The sequence below is a fragment of the Nannospalax galili genome, unplaced genomic scaffold (assembly GCF_000622305.1).
Source record: "Nannospalax galili isolate Female #2095 unplaced genomic scaffold, S.galili_v1.0 scaffold57, whole genome shotgun sequence".
NCBI classification, from domain to species: Eukaryota; Metazoa; Chordata; class Mammalia; order Rodentia; family Spalacidae; genus Nannospalax; species Nannospalax galili.
The window spans coordinates 1,137,188-1,157,348 of NW_008340555.1; the positions used below are offsets into that span (position 1 = coordinate 1,137,188).

The 20,161-nt window shown below is 39.0% G+C and overlaps 1 pseudogene; it reads right to left on the reverse strand.

Moving 5' to 3' along the window:
* Nucleotides 1-15,495: 15,495 nt before the first annotated feature.
* Nucleotides 15,496-16,179, reverse strand: LOC103736142 (annotated as a pseudogene).
* Between the last annotated feature and the right edge of the window lie 3,982 nt (nucleotides 16,180-20,161).

The window sequence follows — 20,161 nt, forward strand, 5'->3', positions numbered from 1 at the left end:
GTAAACCTAAAAATAATAGCCAATTCTGAAAAAGATGCATCTTAGCTCAGAAAATTGTTAGTGTATATGTCAATGCTGTTGTAATGAACTGCTTCTTCTAAGTATGTGGTTATTAAATAAATAATAAATAAATAAATAAAATATAAATTTAAAAACAAAAAATTTTTAAATCATAACTCTTGAACAGGGTTCAATATTCCAAAATTATATATGGGTATGGGGAATTATGCATTGACTTACTTAAAAGATACAGGCTAAAAATTTATATCTGCTATCAGGTTTCTCTATGATTTTTCCAAGACAATGTCTTACTCAAAAGCCATAGTTTCGGGGCTGGAGAGATGGCTCAGTGGAGCACTGGCTGCTTTTGCAGAGGACCCAGTTTCGATTTCAATATTCCAAAATTATATATGGGTATGGGGAATTATGCATTGACTTACTTAAAAGATACAGGCTAAAAATTTATATCTGCTATCAGGTTTCTCTATGATTTTTCCAAGACAATGTCTTACTCAAAAGCCATAGTTTCGGGGCTGGAGAGATGGCTCAGTGGAGCACTGGCTGCTTTTGCAGAGGACCCAGTTTCGATTCCTAGCATCCACAACTATCTATAACTTCAGTTCCAAGGGACTTGACACCCTGCTCTGACCTCTAAGCATTGCATGACAATGGTGGACTTACATACATATAGACAATATACTTATACATATAAAATTAAAAATAATAGATAAAACATTTTTTTAAAAGTTGTACTTTCAATATAAAAATGAGAACAAAAACCAAAGTAGAAGTCAATTGTGTATTCGATGAATAATTAGATATTCAATTATTAGCATTTCATCTGTTCTTGTGACACAGATGGAATTGGACAGTGTTTCATAGCTCAACGCTCCCATAGTTCCCTGAGATTTCTGCATTGAAATAAATCTTCATATTTGTGTTAGCTTTCCAAAAATATACCTCACAAAGTACCTGAGGCATGAGTTTAAAGGGAGGGATGATTATGTAACATAAGATCTCATGTGGCTCTGTAGTTTCTTGGCCTGTGGTGAGGCCAAACATCAGTGCTGGTACGGTACAGAGGAGCAAAACCATAGATCTCCTGGAGGCTGGGAAAGAGAGAAGAGGAGGCCAGGGTCCATTGTACAGCAAAGGCATAACCCTCTTGGCCTACTTCTTCCCACAAGGCACTCACAAAGACTCCAACCTTTCCCAGTAGCATCTTTGCTGTGAACTGAGCTTTCAACACACACACACACACACACACACACACACACACACACACACACACACACCTTAGCAGGTACTTTAGATGCCAACCACCACAACGTGCCACCTCATGCTGGTAGATCTCAAGTATAGCACTAACATTTTGTAATTTTTTTTTTCCTTAGTACATTTTTGTCTACACACATCTGGAAATTGCCTGGGAACAGTTTGGTGAGCATAGCCACTGTTTGAGATATTGAAAAAAAAATTAAGATGTGTCTGAAGTGGAAACTTTCCTGTCCAAAAGGGAAAGGTCTTACTTGGAAAACTGCTCTGGACTTCTCAGAAAGAGAATGTGAAGAGAAAAAGAAATACACCTATGCATTTAATGTTATTTAGTGTGCATTTAATACTGTTTTTACAAACATTATATGCTTTAGAACAGCAGTTACCTTGTAATGGCTCTTTTAAATAGTAAATGCCTGCTACGTGATACTGTACTGAAAGAGAAAGTGAGAACTAAAATGGACAGAAACAGACCCCATACTTATCTAATGGACCGTCTATCTGTGTGCAATTTTCCTGGTTGTTAGGGCGCCTTCAATAAATTGTCAAGAATGCCTCAGCCCCTGCCCACACTATCTGCTTCTGCAAACAGGCCTCTTAATCACTTAATTGCAGAAGGAATTTCCCCTCAGTGGTCTCAGTGCATGTAAATATCTGCATCAGAAGTTAAGTAGTCACTGTTTAAACCCACCAGTGGTATAACTGTTAAGAAAGGATGTCATAAAAGCCTATAAAACTACGGATTTCTGTAACTCAGGTCTGTAACTCAGGATGTGAGCTCCTCTGGAACCAAAATCTGAGTTCTCCAACCCTCAGAAGAATGTTTGGTCTCTCCACTGCCTGATTTCCATAACAAAGGCACACTCAATGCCTCTTGATCCCTCAGTTCAGATATTTGGTCTGCTTTTTGGGGGGCAAAACAAATAATGAGTCCAACTCAGATTGAATGATAATAGACTTAGGTGCTCTGCTAGAACTTGCATCCTGGCTCTGGTCTTTGTCATCTCCTTCTAAACAGTGCACACAACATTTCCATCAGTCCAGAACGATTTTCTGCTGATTCCTTGCCACACTCCTCAGCCTCCCTTTGATTACCATAGTGTGTTTGAGTCTAATCTATAATTTATTATAATAAGCTTATTACTCATAAAAATGCACACACACTCACACACACACTCACACATACACACACACACCCATTCACACACACACACACACACACACACACACACACACAAATACCTTTTTCAGTGCTGGGAATTGATATGGGGAGCCTCACGAGTCATGTCAGGCTAGCTCTTTCCAATTGAGCTGGCTATCCAGCAAGTTTTATCTTTTATTTTGAGGCAAAGTCTCACTAGGTTGTATAGGATGACTTTAAGTTGACTCTGTAATCCAGGCAGGTCTTGAACTTGTGATACCCTTGTCACAGCCTCTGTAGCTGAGATTACAGGCCTGTGTTTTACTATGAGGCAATGTAACACAATTTGCATATCTTCAATGCTTTGAAATTTATTGTGTATATAAATTCACTAGATATCTTAAAGGATCTTAAAGGAAATGTAGAATCTGTGTGGCACAGAATCTATTACAATTCTCCAATCCGATTTTTCAGCTGAGTGCAGCAATGAGATTCATAACTGGAGATTTGAAGACAGGTGACCAGCGTTCAATATTGGTCCAATATTGTCCAATCTCAAACTGTGTAATATTATCCCAGTTACTGAACCTTGCTTACATTGATCTTCTCACATGTAAATGAGATTTACATATATGTATATATATATGTATATCAGTGTCTTTCTATATGTTGCTACAAGCATTAAATATGGTAATGTATTATGTAGTAAATACTTTTACAATATTGACATAATCTGGACTGTAAACTTTTACCTAACCTTGCAACCTAAAATCTCATGCTGTCATGTGCTCTTCTTGGGACCTGGGTATATGGTCTTTATCCTTCAGGACCCCTCTTTGCCCTCAACCCAGGATAGTGCATAAAGGATGAATGTGTGTGTGTGTGTGTGTGTGTGTGTGTGTGTGCTTTACATATCAAAGCAATTTGTATATGTGGTATGTGTGTGGTATATGGAGTGTGTGTGTTGTGTGTTTTACAGCACTGTCCTGAGCCAAACAGTTGCCATTTTCCCAAGCTCAGCTTTGCCGCAGTGTGCTTTTCTCATTGCAAACATGAGAAAAATCTACAGCTGTGTGATATTCTAGGACTAGGGATCAAAGTGCAAGATTTTCTGCTAAGAAAAGTGTACAAGGATACGTTCTGACCACTACTTCTGTGTTTCATGCTGGACATACTGTTTCAATAAAAAATGAATAAAGCCTGGCTCAAGAGCACATTTCTGAGAGACATCTGAAGGAACGGGTTCTTAGCAGTTTGAGCCTGCCCTTGGCCTTATGAAAACCTGAGAGTCTGAGATCAATCCTTGGAATCCACAGGCTGAAAGGAGAAAACTGCTTCTTACCAAGTTTTCCTCTGAATACCAGGCACACACTTGGGCACACACATGCACTTACTCACATGCACACAAGACACAAATAGAATGTAATTTAGTAAACACATTTGAGATTGTCTTTCTCTCTTACCTTACGAAAGAATGGTGCTCTAACTATCCATAGTGTACATTACCACAGACTGAAAATGTTATTATCTGCCTCTGTGTGACCTACTTTTTAATACTGTAATTTCAAACTTGAATATTATTTTTATAACAAATAATTTTAAATTGTACATTTTATCACATGTAACAATATAAAAATATTTGTACATTTTAATTATTAGTTTTGCTAACAATTATTTTATTATTTGTGATTTTTATTTTTGTGTTTATTTTTATTATTTTTATGTATGAGTGTTTTGCCTGCATGTATGGAAGTGCACCATGTGCATGCAATGCCCAAGGAGGCCAGAAATGAGCGATGGATCCTCTGGAACTGGAATAAAAGATGGTTCTTAGCTATCATGTGGGTACTAGGAACTGAACACAGTTCCTGTGCAAGAGCAGTCAGAGCTCTTAACTTGAGACATTTCTCCAGTCCCAATTTACAGTTTCTCAATGAATGGTTTGATTATGTGACCTGTCCAACACAAAATACCTAGGAACATTTTTAGGTAGTGTTTGAGGGTGGGATTTTGTTCTCATTATTTCTGTTCTCAGGTGCCACACATTATTCTGTTTGAATTGTGCTTGTTGACAGATCAGATGATCATGTTGTCTGCCTGCTTTCTCTCAGGAGCTGGTCATTGGATGTGCTTTAGTTTCATCTGTCTTTTCATCCCTGCCAAGAGTGGCAGCTTCTAATCTTTGTCATGCTATGCTAGTTGTTCCTGATTAAGTTCATCTTGGAGCTGTCTGTTGCTTTTATTTCTATTAATAGGTCAACTGCTGTCCTCACTGCCAGTTTTGACGCCCCCAACTAACCCACTTCTATTCTACTATCACTAACTTTTAAAAGTAACTAATGCGATTGTGTTATTATTCTGCCATTCAAATTCTTTTCATTGATCATTTTCTCTCAGAATATACGACGATGTCAAAGTTTCTGATATTTCATATTTGAAATGACATGGGGAAAGGTGGCGAACACAAAGATGAATTTTAATGCTTTATTTAAGTTTTCTTTTGATCAAATTGTGCCTAGATGGACAGTTTTTGAGATAAATATTACTGAATCTGTGATAAGCAAGTAGCTCCTTGTGTGGATTGTTTCTGACACCCGCTTGGTTTCTATTGGCTACTGAGCATTATAAAACACTATGCTTTAATTCCTAGTATGTACCTATACAAATAGGAGTGTGTGTTCTGGTCATTAACGAGACATGAAAAAAATAGTGCTAATGAACATGTTGTCAGCAGTGAGCTTGAATGTAGATTCTTTTTTTTACGTGGAAGATTTTATGTGGACTGATGAGGGGTAGTTAAACTTGCTTTTAGGCAACTTCTTTATTTAAATTTTATTTATTATTTTTGTCAGTGTATGAGTGTATTGCCTGCATGTGTGTAAGTGTACCCATGTCTTGCAATGCCTGCAGAGTCAGAAGAGGGCTCTGGATTCCCATGGAACTGGAGTTGTGGATGGTTGTTAGCCATGTGGATGCTGGGAATCCAAACTGGATCCTCTGCAAGAGCAGCCAGTGCTCTTAACCACTGAGCCATCTCTCCAGTCCCATTAGGCAACTACTATACTGTTTGCATAGGGATGGTTTGTGTAGTACGAGACAGGTTGTCAAAGGCCACTGTTTCATGATGAGTAATTATGGGAGGTTGAACTAAGGTAACGGCAACAGGAAAAAGCATGTGTTCAACCGACATTTGTGCTGTAATTGAAAGAAATGTATGGGCTATTTTTTTCAAAAATAAACTGTTCTATCTTAGAATTCCATACATAGAAAAATGCACAAATCCTAAGTATCCATCTGGCGGGTTTTTGTCAAGTGAACACAGTCATGTAATAGATATTGAGATCAAGAAATAAAAAATTATAGCCTCTGGCAGTGCTTCTCAGTCCCACTCCTCATCAGTATCTACCAACTCAACTGTTAAAGTAATAGATTAGTTTGTTTGCTTTTCTCTTTGATGGATATAGCTAAGCAATGTGTGTGTGTGTGTGTGTGTCTGACTTTTATGGATCAAAATTATGTTTGAAAAAGTTCAGGCATTCAACATTTATTCCTGTAGTTGATTCTTAGAGTTTCTTCTCTTTGGTAAAAACTTCAGAATATGTTCATTCACTTTGTTGTAAATGGACATGTTTGGTGCTTTTATTTTGTAATTCTTGTAAAAACTTGTATCTATAGTTGTGTGCATGCGTTTGTAGATAGATATGTTTGCAATTCTGTAAGTAGCAACACTGAAATGATTATAGAACCTTCATGTGTGGTAGTATTATATCAGTCACTTTCCTTCTGCTGTGATCAATGCATGAAAGAAGAAATTTAAGGAAGGAGGATTTATTTTGGCTCATAGTTTCAGAAGGTTTTGTACATAACAGAGAAGGAATGAGAGCAGCTCGAGAGGGAGTCCCTGAACTTGCTGGACTTCTCCTTTTAATATTCTATTCCATCTATGCTCCCCATAGGATGGTGCTACTCATGTTCTGGATGGCTCTTCCCCCTTTACTTATTCCTTTCTGGAAACACCCACACAGTCATATCCGGAAGTATGCTTTGCATAGGTGCTTCTCCAGCAATCAGTCAAGACTAGCCATCATCATATGTGTACAGTAAACACTTTCCATGATTTTCTTGAGATAAAACATCACCCTTCATTCAGCACAAGAGTCAAGTACCATTATACTTTTCTACCAACATTTGATACTGTTAGTTGTTTATATGTTAATCATTCTAATATGATTGTGCTGGCCTCTTATTGTGCACTCAATTTCCATTGAAACTGACAATTTTTATATAAATATTTCCAAATTGAATATTACATTTTCTTAAATGGCCAAGTATTAAACCCAGTTTTTCCTTCTTTATGTCTGACCGCCTTCTTTCTTTCTTACTTTCTATCTTTCCTCCCTTCATCTTTCAACCTTATTCTCCTTCCTTCCTTCCTTCCTTTCTTTTTCTTTATTTTTTCTTCTTTCTTGTAAGACAAGACCTCAATAAATCAGCCCATACTGGCCTTCAACTTGATATAAGCAAAGCTCACCTTAAACTTTTGATCTTTCTGCCTGTATCTTAACAATCTAGTGCTGGTATTTCAGAAATAAACTGCCACACAAGGACTGTAATTCTCTCTTGTCCTGTATTTATCTCTAGAACTCTGTACAGGACTCCTTGATTAGTAATGACATTGAAAATGCCTGCTCCAGTTTTGTGAATTTTTCCTTCATGTTCTTATTCAATGCTTTGGTAAGTAATGTTGACATAGAACCTTTTATCAGTCATTAATACTAAGGTCATCATGCTTTATACCCACTTGTACCATCTTTCCCTAGTCTCAATACCTGAAGATCTTTTGGTTATGGTGCCTTTCAGGAAAAAAAAGGGTTTCAAGTTTCATATATATATGCCTTTAAGTAATATCAATATATTGATATATTAGGCTTCAGTAATTTTTAATAAACATAAACCCACCAGAGTTAAGTTCACATATTACATAAACATTTTTCCATTAATCTATAATATATTTTTGTCACAAATAGTGATTGGAGCTTGTGTTTCTATATTTCTGCACTTTAGTCCCTTTAATTGAAGTTGTTTGTCTCAAGAACAGAGGGAAGAACTGAAAGGCATATTCAATGTGTCTGTAATATTGGATGATGAAGATTTAGAACAATCCCCACATTGCAGAAAAGCTGTGCAGCTTTCAATAGAAGTTTCATTTATCAGTCACATTGAAACTAGAGACACTAATCTGCATACCAAGAGAAAAGAGTTAGAGATCACCTTAATTTGTGCACTCCAAACCTTTATGGATCTGAAGAAAAAGAGCCCAAAAGAAGGCAGAGAAAATCTTGATGAAACCAGCAAAGTGGCCTCTATGCAGGGGTTTGTGGTGTAGATTGTTATAGACAATAAAGTAAGATAAGCATTGAAAATATTCAGTGCATTCACAATAGGCACAATTACTGGGTATCTTTAATATCAGCACTCGGAAGGCAGGTGGATCTCTGTGAGGTCCAGGACAGACTGCTTTACACAATGAGTTCCAGGCTAGCTAGGGCTACAGAAAGACCATATCTTTTTTTTTTTAAAAAAAAAAAAAAGGAGGTGGGGGTGGGGGATACCATTACCAGAATCTATTTTAATGGAACAGCAAGGAAGAAATACCAAATGCAAGTGAATACATCCAAAATAAATAAATAGTAAAGTGGAGGTACAAATAAACAGAATTACTGTAGCAGCTGGCAGACATTGACATGTCCCAACATTTTTGTATCCTTTTAAATGGGAAAACACCAATATGTCTACATCTATAGGACACATTGTGAAAAATATGCATACACTTATTTTTTAAAGATAGTATATTGTTTTAAGATACTTCAAAACATCAGGTTTATATTGACACCTGTCTTCCATGGTGAGTCACTTACACCAGGGTGTCTCTGTGCTCCAGAAATAGCTGTGAGTGAGAATATGGGTAAACACTGAATTTTAAAGTTTGTGTCAGGGACAGTGAGGTACTAGTGTAAAAAGATGGTGATAGTGCTGAGGACAAGTGTAGCATATCAGGTGGAACACATCAGAAAGCTAAAAATTGATGAATTTCTAAGAACAGGATACAGAAAGTGCTAGATTTGGGGTTGTCAGGGATGGATAATGACAGAGTTGGAGGGCAGGCGACATGAACATGGCTGTACCCAAAGATGATGACAGGAGCTGAGAAAAAAAGTGAAAATGAGTGGCACCTAAAACCTGTCCAGGAATGTTGGTGACTAGAGTAGAAGACTGTTCCAGTCAGATGTTTAGACAACATTGTACTTATATGGACATCCAGCATGGACCAAGATGGCGATCACTGGGCATCCAGGGGGCTCTGAATTAGCACAGGATGACTGACACTGGACATCTGCGGACTACAAAAGTAAACAGGGATGTAATCTGTATATCTATTATAACTGTCCTTGGAAAAATACCTCTTTTGTGTGATTTTGTATAAATACGACTTTAAGGTCAGAAGCAAGTGTCTGCTTTTGCCAGCTTTCCCATGTGTGTCTGCCTATAGGACAGCATGCCTACCTGGGTGATGTAGCCCCTGTGCCCATCTATGTGTGTGGTTATGCCTGCCTGTGTGCAGCCTATGTGTACTGTTGTGTGACTGGGTACCTGCTGGTTCCTGCCTACCTTGTGGCCTGTGTGCAGTGAATACAGTATGCTTTATCTCCCTACAATTTCTGGTAATCTCTTCAACCTCCTGGCCTCTCACTGCCCTCCTCCTTTCCTGCATATTGAGCTTAAACCTCACTGTTGGAGAGGATGATGATTCAGTACCTAAGAGAGAGCCTAATGAAACTACTCATCTTGCTGAGTGGTGAGTATGAATCAGGCAGTAGGCTTGGTTATCCCATTTATAAATGGCAATTATATGTTTTTTTTTCTAAAGACCACATCAACTCATGACACATTGCATATATACTGTGCCTATGAATAGTATATGCTCAAGAAAAAATAGCTTTCTCTACTTCCAACATTTGTTGAAAAATCTCAAATTGCTAATGCTGAGAGTATAAGGTTTAGCCAATCATGGAGATTTCCAGGCTAACATACCGTATACCTGAGGTATCATGCTATCATGGTGAGAATCCCTGAAGTAGCCAGTGACTCTAGGACGTACAGGGTCCTCAGAGAATCCACATCACTGGCGAATGATGCTAGTGTGTGCTGGTAGGTCTAAGGATGTTTTTCTTTGGTAGGCAAATGTTGGAGCAGTGGAATGCTGACATGATTTCTAGAAAGCTAGTGATGTATTAACAGAAACTTCAATTGCCAGATTGGGTCACCAAATTTCATGCCTCAGAGGGATCCTGAGAGGGAAAGAACATGTGCTGGCGTCTGGGAAGACACATTTCTGATATGAGCTCATGTCTCAGGAAATTCAGTCAAGCTCAAAACTATGCGAAGAGCATCTGTCAAGTCAACTGACTCTGCAGGGAGACATGTCTGATGACTGGTGTCTGGGATAAGCCAGTATACCTATACAACATGAAGTTTGTTAACATAAAGAATAGGAAGGTTGTGTCTACGAAGATTGCAAATTTGAAATTTTGAAGATTTTTTACTGCAAGTCAAAATATGGCTCCACAAATTTTATTGGGCCTTAAGCAAGATTTGCTTGCATTTTTCTAATGCAGTAAGCAGTCTCATAAGGAATTCACCCATGTATTCACATGTTAAATTCCTAATCTTATACCTCCGTAAGTCACCTTTACCATATAAATTTGGCATGCTTAATTGTCTATAGAACACATTTTTGACAAGTGAGCTAATTAAGTATTTGTAGACTCTTACCACAGAGTTGTTACTGTAAATCCCCAAATCAGATGACAGTCTACTTCCCCAAATCAGCATGATTGACTGGTCCATTTGAGTCTAAAGCACTTAGCTCTGACTTTTATATCTCATAAAATGGATCCCAGAAACATTTCAAAATTTTGTTTTACTACAAGATTAGTGTCTGCTTTTGTAAAAGCAATTTAGCCTAATAGATGGCTGAGTTCAGAGAAAAGGAGTAAGTTAACAGAAAATATAGAACTTTTTGTAACTGAATTTTCATAGGAATATATTTGGTGTTTAGCCCAGTTGAGGGATGAAGAAAATCTGAGAAAATTTTACTATATCAAAACACAGTAAATTGGTTTCCTTCTGGTTTCCCTTTTTGGAAAACTTTGCTTTGTGTATTAAATGCCACAGTTGTCCAATAAAAATATCAGCAGGCCTATCAGAAAATTCAGATAGGGAGATTTATAGGCAAAGAGAGAGAGGAGGAAAGAAAGAGTTGTTTGCCAAGAGTTGGTACTATGATAAGTTTGGAAGACCTGTGAGGTGATAATATGGACGCAGACAGCGAAGGGCATCAGAGAACGAGGACCAGGACCACAGGATTTACTTGGTTCCTTTGCCTTGTGTTCTTTTTCCTGTGCTGCATCAATGTTGCCTGATTCGAACTATACGGGGCTTTTCTCTTGGCTTCAGAAGAGACGGGAAATGAACTGAGCGGAAGAAGGGAATGTTGCACAGCTGCTGTCCCCAAGAAGTGACTAAAATCAGCTGGATGGAGGATGAAGTTACCTCCAGGGGCCGGCCACAGGCCAGGACTAGGTAATCTGCATTACGATATGAATGCTTAGCTGAGCACTCCACTTCTTTCCTTTTCAAAGATATACCACACCGCCCTAATGAGACTTTGTTGAGAAGAGCAAAAACACAATTTAAATTGTACAGTTTTCAAAATTCCCATGCAGTAGCATCCCTATTAGTCAGTGATGAGCGTTATCAAGGATCAAAGAACTGGTGTGTGGAGTGTAATTTTTGCTAAAATAATATTTTGAGGGAGGCCAAGTTTTATAGTTGAGGTTGCAGGTTAACATCTTATTTATTTTTTAAAATTATTTTCTGTGTAAGTGTATTGCCTATATTTGTATAAGTACACTTGTGTCTTGCAATGCCCACAGAAGTCAGAAGAGGGTATCGGATCCTCTGGAACTGGAGTTACAGATGGTTGTTAGCTGCTACGTGGGTGCTGGGTTTCGAACCAGGGTCTTTTGCAAGAGCAGCCAGTGCTCTTAACCAATGAGCTGTCTCTCCAGGCTCGAGATTACATTTTGATGATTACTGAGTTAACACATATATGGTGTGAATGATTAAATATGAAGTCATTAGTATAACACACATATATTTCTTTGACATACATTATTCTTTTGTTTCGGAAAACAAAGTATTTTCAATTATATTCTTTCTGTGACTGCTTCTAAACTTTAGAGTAGTATTTCAGAGTCTCATTTTTCATTTCTCTGGCCTTGTCCATCATGGTTTCCCATTCTGAGGCTGCCTGTCAAGAGGCAGGGGAAAGGACCGCATCTTCACTGCTCACAGTACGTTTAGACACTGTTACCCTGGCCACTCTGTCTAGGTCTGAACACTATTTGGATAAATATTGCACTCCATATTTAGTATCTGATGCCAATTCGTATTATTTTGACTGTAGATGTGTTGAAATTAATTTCAGCATTGAGTGAGTCAAGAAGGAACTGGTGTTTATAATTATCTTATGCTATTGTGATAGCCAGATTTTATTCACTATAATATACCTGAGATAATTAACTTATAAGGAGAAAAGGCTGATACTGAGTGTCTCAGATTAAGTAGATCCATGGTATGTTAGATGGCCCTGTCAGTGAGCATATGTTGGAACACACTGCTGATTTTAGGGCTAGGAAGCAGAAGGGCTGAGGGGGGACCCGTGTCTCAAACACCTAAGTCTCCTGCTGAAATTCACATCTTTAAGATTCCATCACCTCCCAGTAGCACCAACCTGGGTACCATACCTTTAACATGTGGACTTTGGGGACCAGTCACCATCCAAATTAATCGCATAGAATTTGAAAGTCTCAGTGAGCCAGAATGAACAGCCCCTAGCTTTCATCATCTCAAACTGCTTTTGTCTGCTAGATCTAACACATTATATGTCTCCAGGTTCCTGCTCTGTGGAATCTTGCTGGCTGCAGAGCCAAATATTTGTAAGGGAAATTGTTCGGAGGAATAAGGGAGATGATCCTGGTTCTGAACAGCCAGGATGACAGCACTTAAGCAGTACTGCCATTTTCTTTCTTCTAGTTTGTGTCACTCCATATGCACTAAGATAAGGAACCATGTCTACCAATCTGCTTCGAAGTGTCTGTGACAATATCTTCTAAAGGGGAAGACCTTTGCTAACAACATTGTAGCAAAAACTAAAAAACTAAATTTTCAGGTAATGGTGATAATAGATGTTTATTGACTAATTAACAAATATCAAATGACATAAAAACAGATGAATCACTAATCTTTGTAGCATATAAATCCCACTACTATCTAGATAAGATGGCATATGGAATCCCAGCACTGAAATGCCTGAGGGAAGAGTGCATGTTTGAGTCCAGCCTGAGCTACATAGTGAGACTGTCAAAGACTGGAATATAGCTCAGTGGCAGAACACTTTGCTAGCATCCCCAAGACTCTTGATTTGAATCCTAAGCACTGTAAAATATAATCTAATTAGCATAAATGAACTCCAGATTCCATATGCCAGTTTGGTATTCTGGTTTAGAGCATGCATATCAGCACTGTAATGTATTTTAGCATGTCTTCCATTGAAGCTTTAATGAGTTTTAAAAGATATACATTAGTTTAATTAGCCTATTATTATTTTTATCAGAACTTTTCTTTCCTTCATAGGGTCTGTCATAAGGCATTTTTTCCATGCAGGTTTCTTCCCACACACAGATAAAGAGGGGGGAGGATGAGGGAGCTGCCATTTTTCTGGGCTTGCCTTTTCTTTCTATTGATAAGAACAAAGTCACAAAGTCATAATGTCTTAGTATTTGAGAATCTGTATTGTTATCAAAACTAAGTAAACAACAAACACACAGAAGAAATGAAAACTTAAGTTTCATTGTCTAAGCATTGCTATCTTGCTTTATGTTTGCATTTTGAGGTGCATTTGAAATCACTTTGAACTTTGGATCTTTGATTTAATTTTGAGCATGATAATCTGTAAGTTGTATTTGGGCACAAAACCTGTGACTGAAGCAAGCTACAATTATCTTTGAGATCAATTGTGCAAGACAGTGACAATTTGATTGAGCACTGATTTCTATTTGAATATGTATAAGGTTTATAAGATGTTAAAACTGATTTATACATTTAAAGGTTTTAATTTGTTGTTGAAAATCTGAAGTGTTATCACATTTCAAAAATGCTTTTCTTTGTTATTATATGTCAGCATATTTTGGCATGATATTTTTTCCCAACACTCTCCCACCCCATTTTCCTTCCTTCATAGAGCCTGCTTCCTGTGCCACTAAATCATTTTCTTTACACTGTGGCTGATTACCAAGTGTTTGGGGATGAACAAGATAGGACTTGATAAAACGTCTGGAATAGAAAATTCTCACAGTAGGACCTGCTGACTTGATTGCTTCGTTGTCATGACAACATTCATCGGTCAGTACAGCCAGGTAATGAGATGGCTTAGTTCAATTAGGGCTTAAAATATTCTCCTACCACTGTGTATGAAATTTACAAAAGTGACTGTCTAAAACTAGGTCGCACTCTCCAGTGACTCATCCTCTAAGATATTCTGTGTTGAATAGAGTTCATACACAGAGGGAAGTGAGCAAATCATCCCTTGGCTCTTTCATTTATTTTGTCCTTGAAAAAAACAGAGTGCTTGAATATGTCTTCAGAAAAGAAAAACATGTTTCCAATTTCAAAAATATACTATGCTGATTAAATATGATGTGTGAAACTAGTTAAGACACTTACATGTATCCCACTGGCTTTTCTGTTATCATTAGCTGAAAGTTTGTCTCAGAAGAGAGGGGTATCACTTAATGTTGGGGAGTCCCATTTGAAGAAAGAACATTTCTGCACACAGAGGCATTGGCCACTTAGCTACCAATGTCTATGGGGAATGGGTAGATAGTTATGTTTCTCCTCTATGATTCTTAGTTGAAAAATGAAAACTGCATGTATTTATGGGGTACCACATGATACCTGATACATGAATACACGTGGAGTGCATATACAAGGGAGAGCACGTTTTTTCTTATTCCAAACTTGAGACTTCCTTCCTTCTACTCTTAGCAGAGCACAGACTACCTCCCACAGAAAGGAAAAATAGAGACCATCTGGCAAGTACTCCCACACCTCCACCTACAAACATCTGCACCCATCAACCTCCTTCAGGTTTATTTACATATCTGCCCCTATCTTTTCTCCTGGGTTTTCCATCTCTCCCCAGTCTCTGTTCTTTTTACTAGCAAACATGTACATGAAAGCATCTTATCTCCTAAGACTACAAAAAGATTGCAGTGTAAAATAACCCTTGACTTTGTATCAGGTGGAGAGAAGTATATGTGCATGCATGCACATGAATATGGGACCCAGAGGACAGTCTTGGCTGTGACACCCAGGAGCCATCTCCATCATTCTGAAGACAGGTTGAAAGACTTTCCCAGTGGGTTAGATTGATTAGACACCAAGCTCAGGAGCCCTCTCGTCTCTGCCTCCCTAGCACTGGGATTATAAGTGGACACAGGTTGAAAGACTTTCCCAGTGGGTTAGATTGATTAGCTCAGGAGCCCTCTCGTCTCTGCCTCCCTAGCACTGGGATTATAAGTGGGAGCCATGATGCTTGTCTTTTTTCTTTTTTTATTTGAGGGGAGAAGCAGTGAACTTTATTGATGCTGTTTAAGAGAATAGGGCTCTGTAAGTCCTTCCCATTTTTCTGGGGAGCGCTGGGATGGTAACTGAAGGGAGATATTCAGAGTGTTGGGTGCTGGGTTGACAGAGGCACCCTAGCAACTGAGGTCCTCTCTCTATCTCTTGCTGGATGAGTCGTTCAGGGCTTCTTACTCCTGGAGGCCACATAGACCATGAGGTTCACCACTCTGTTGCTGTAGTCAAACTCATCATATCAGGAAACGGGTTTGACAAAGTGGTTGCTGAAGGCAATGCCAGTCCCAGCATCAAAGGTAGAAGAGTGGGTGTCACTGTTAAAGTCTCAAGAGACGGCATGGTCCTCGGTAAAGCCTAGGATGGCTTTTTAGGAGGTGCTTCACCACCTTCTTGATGTCATCGTATTTAGCAGCTTTCTCCAGGAGGCAGGTCAGATCCATGACAGATACACTGGAGGTTGGAACACAAAATGAAGCCTATGAGGTTCTCGTTCAGCTTTGGAATGAGCTTGCCTACAGCCTTGACAGCACCAGTGGATACAGAGATGATATTCTGGGCAGCCCCATGACTACCATGCCACAGTGTCTTTAAGGGGCCTTCTACAGTCATCTGGGTTGTGGTGATGGCATGGACTGAGGGACTGAGTCCCTCAACAATGCTGAAGTTGACATGGATGACTTTGGCCAGGGGGGCTAAGCAGTTGATGATGCAGGGAGCATGACTGACAATCTTGAGGGAGTAGTCATCCTTCTTGTGGTTCACATCTATCACAAACATGGGTGTGTCAGCAGCCCAAAAGGGTGGCCCTTTTGTCTCCACCCTTCAAGTGGGCCCCAGGCTTCTTCAGGATAGTGAAGAGCGGTAAACCTCACAACATTCTCGGCACCAGCATTCCCTGTTTGACGTTGGCAGGATTTCACTTTTGGAAGATGGAGATGGTCTTGAAACTTGACATAGTTCCTGTCCTCAGCCTTGACTGGACTGTAAACAAAGCTCCTCATGCCTATATGGCAAGTGCTTTACCAGTGGAGGTACCTTCCCTACACTGCCATTGCTTTTGGTTTAATCCTGTACTTACCTTCTAAGGGAAACCTTTTACAAAAGTCTCATTTACATCTGCACTTTCTTTTCCCTCTTCAACTCACTGAAATTGGTCACTGCCTGGATCCCTACAAATAGTTTTCAATTAAATCAGCAATAGCCTAATAACCATAATGACCAGCACAGAAAACTATCTCTATTGGTACAATAGTGGTACTGTCATCTGAGGGTAATCAAGAGCTATTTAATTGGCTTAAAGCTCTCTCAACTCATGGGTGGCACTGTAAACACAGCCAAATACTCATGACAGGAGAGGTCATAGATACTAGAGAATGCCCTATCCCTACCATATCTCTAGGCAAATGAAATTTCTTAACATATGCTAACTATGGAGCCTTATATTTACAGACAAGTATACTGTACACCAGTCATCAAGGAAGCTTCTTTCTGCAGCAGATGGAGGCTACTGCAGAATCTCACAATTGGTCAGACACAGAGAATATACGTCTGCCAAGTCCTAGGTGACACATCTACAGTAGAACCTCATCTAGATTCATGGAACATAGTGGAACATGGGGTAGAGAGAAAACTAGTGCATCCCTCAACTCTCACCAGTGAAGTTTCCTTATAAAACACAGTGCAATGCACACCAAAGGCCATGACAGGCCACCTTTTAAAGAATAAGAGACTGTAGAATGTGTGTCTCTGGATAGGACTCATATCAAACCTCTCCTACCCATGGCTCAAGGACCATGGGGAAAGAGGGGGTTCATCAGAAAGATTGTAAGAGCGAAGGTCTGTCCATGAACACAGGGAAGCAGAGGCTTTCAGGCCACTGGAAGCTTGCACATGTGAACTTGTGGCAATGGTGGCATCGAGCACAGGACCCATGCCAACTCAATCATACAAGGAACTAGAATGGAGTGAGGCAAATGGGTGGAGGGTTGGCCCAATTTGGGGAACTACTGGAGACTGACTACTACTAGGTGAGGGAGAGTGGCCTTACCAATGATCTGGAAATAGGATGACGAGACACTAATGGATAAATCTGCACCAAAAGACATTTGGGCACAAATGCTTGACTGGATATGACTTAACACGTATGGAGGAATGCCTGAGATCCAGTGTGTGTGGGGGACATGAGGGGTCTGAATTTGATTAAGAGCGCTTGTATGAAACGTACAAAAAAATCAATAAAAACATTTAAAAAAGAGAAACATTTGTTATGCACCAGATATTAGACTGTAATTTTCTGACAGTATTGAGTAAGAAATGCCCCTGTCCCCAAGCATTCACAAATTATAATTCTGTAATACCTTTTAAAGCTAAATCTGCTCTTAATGAGAAATTTCTAGCTTTTATGTCTTTTCCAACTTAGTGACTTCTGCTTCACAAAAATGCCTCTGCCCTGCTCCCTGAAAACACATTTTTTAAGAGAATCTCACCAAGTCCTTGCTGTTCAGCCTCTCCTTCTTGAGGCTGCGTTGAGCGTCATTTCAAGTTAACCCTTGATATTCAAGATTCTGCTAATTTGCCAGGTCCAGTTCATCCAGATGGTTCATTCTTTCATGAATGAATTCTGGGATCTCTCTATTGAAGCCTGTCATGAATAAAGTTCCTATAAACACTAACACACAGGTTTGGGAATAAAAAATATATTTATATTTTTCTGAAGTAAATGTCCAAAATTTCAGTTGCTGGATCATGTGGTAACTGTATGTTTAGTTTTTTTAAGAAAATGTTAAAGTATTTTTTCAGTGTTAGATGTTATCTATTAATTTTATTAGATTTCTCAATTCAACAATGTTTTCTATATTTATTACGTCAACCATCATACACTGCTTTTTGTTAATTAGGGGTTTTTTTGATGCTGTGTCAAATACCTATGGAAAAACAAATGCAGGAATTATTTATTTGGGCTCATGGTTTCAGAAGTTTTGATCTCTTTGGGTTGGGAGGGTATGGGAGAGGAGAACAGCTAAAATCATGGTGGCCAGGAAGCAAAAAGAACATGCCTGTGTTAGCAGGCTTCCTTCTTTCTCTCCTTTTATTCCGGCTGAATCCCTCAACCCACTGAATGATGCAACCCACACTCAGGTAGGTAGATCTTTCTCCTTAGTAGTTTTTAAAAATGCCAATCATCTCTCGGAATTCCTTCACACACACATGCAGAAATATGCTTTGCTAATCTTAGGGCATCTTCAATCCAATCAAGCTTAAACTCAAGTGTAACAACTGCAACCATCTGCCCTGAGTGCAGGTTCTTATTCTAGATCCTTAGAGTAAGAAGTCAGATTACTGATTTCAGTGGAGGTGTTTCCACTTTTCTAATAGATTCATTTAATGCTAGAAATTAATAACTGTTATTCACAATTTTAATAATATCTTACAAATTATGCTGTTTCTCATTTTCATTCAGATTAATGTAGTTTTTGTTTCCCTTGACTTTTCCTCTGTATCTTTTGGCGTATTGAGAATTATGGTGTTGATTTTCTAAATGTTTATAGTGCCTCTTGGCTTGCTGTGATTACTGGTGATTTTTCAGTGTGATGCCACTGCAGTCAAAGACCACATATGACTCCCTGTCCTAGTTACTTTCTATTGCTGTGATAAACCACTGACCAAAACCACTTGGGGAGGAAAGGGTTTATTTCTTCCTACTGGTTACAGTTCATCATGGAGGAGTCCTAGGGTAGGAACTTGGGGCAGGAACCTGGAGGCAAGAACTGAAGCACCAACCATGCAGGAACACTGCTTCCTGGCTTGCTCCTCTGGCCTGTGCTCGGCCTGCTTTCTAATATGACCCAAGAGCACCTGCCCAGGGATGGTATCACCCACAGTGGGCTGGGCCCTCTTACATCACTCAACAGTCAAGAAAATACTTCACAGACACACCTACAGGCCAATCCATAAAGGAATTTCCCCAAGTGAGGTTTCCTCTTCCCAGGTATGTTGACAGTTGAAGCTGTTCAGCACACTCCAACTATTTTAAATTTGTTGAGGCTAGTTTCATGATATTTTTGATATTTTACAATATGATGTTTGATCAGTGGAAAACTAATTATGGTATATTTGCTGTTGTTGAGTGGAGTGATCTCCAAATGCTGACTAGATCCTAATGATTGTTGGGGTTGTTGAGTTCTTTATTTTTACTGATTTCCTGTCTGGTTTTATTAGTTGTTGCAAAAAGGGAGTTGGAGTCTCCTGCTTTAACTGTGAATTTATTTTTCCTGTCAGTTCTGCCTTCATTTTAAAATTTTCCTGTTTAATTATTTTGCATAGCTTGTGCTTTTTGCTGAGACATTCTATTCTTAATTTTTTTCAATTATGCATTCATGATTGTTCTGAAACATTTTTACAATGGTTTCTGTAAAATATCAGATAATTTTAGCATCTCTTCTATGTTGATGTTAGAATTAATTGTGTCATTCATTCAGTCTGAGAGCTAACTGGTTATCAGTAGGAATGTTTTTTCTTTTTAATTTAAACTGGAAAATATCGGGTGTTATGAGACAGTGAATCTTATTCAAATCTTCTTTTTTTGATTTTCTGTGAAACCACTCCACTGGGAAAGGAAGGGCCTCCTTATGCTACTGGTAGATGGGGATAGTAGTGCAGGTTCCCCATGTTTCTTCTATTGAGATTCAAGTTGAAGGCCCTTAGGACATCTGGGTATGAGCCAGGTTCAGATCTCCATTAGTCCTTCAGTGCCAGCATCTGGTTATTCACCATGTCTTAGCTTCCTTCTGAGATGGGGTATAGGGACAGTAGGGCAAGTGACTTGGTCTCATAGCTGGGCAGTAGTGAATGTCCTGGCTCCCCTTTGCCTTCTTAGACACCATCAGAAATCTTGAGCACATTGGGTATATCGGATGGTCACTCCGAACATCTCAGCGGGGCTCAGTGGATCCATTTTCACCTTCATCTCTTCTGGCCACTTTG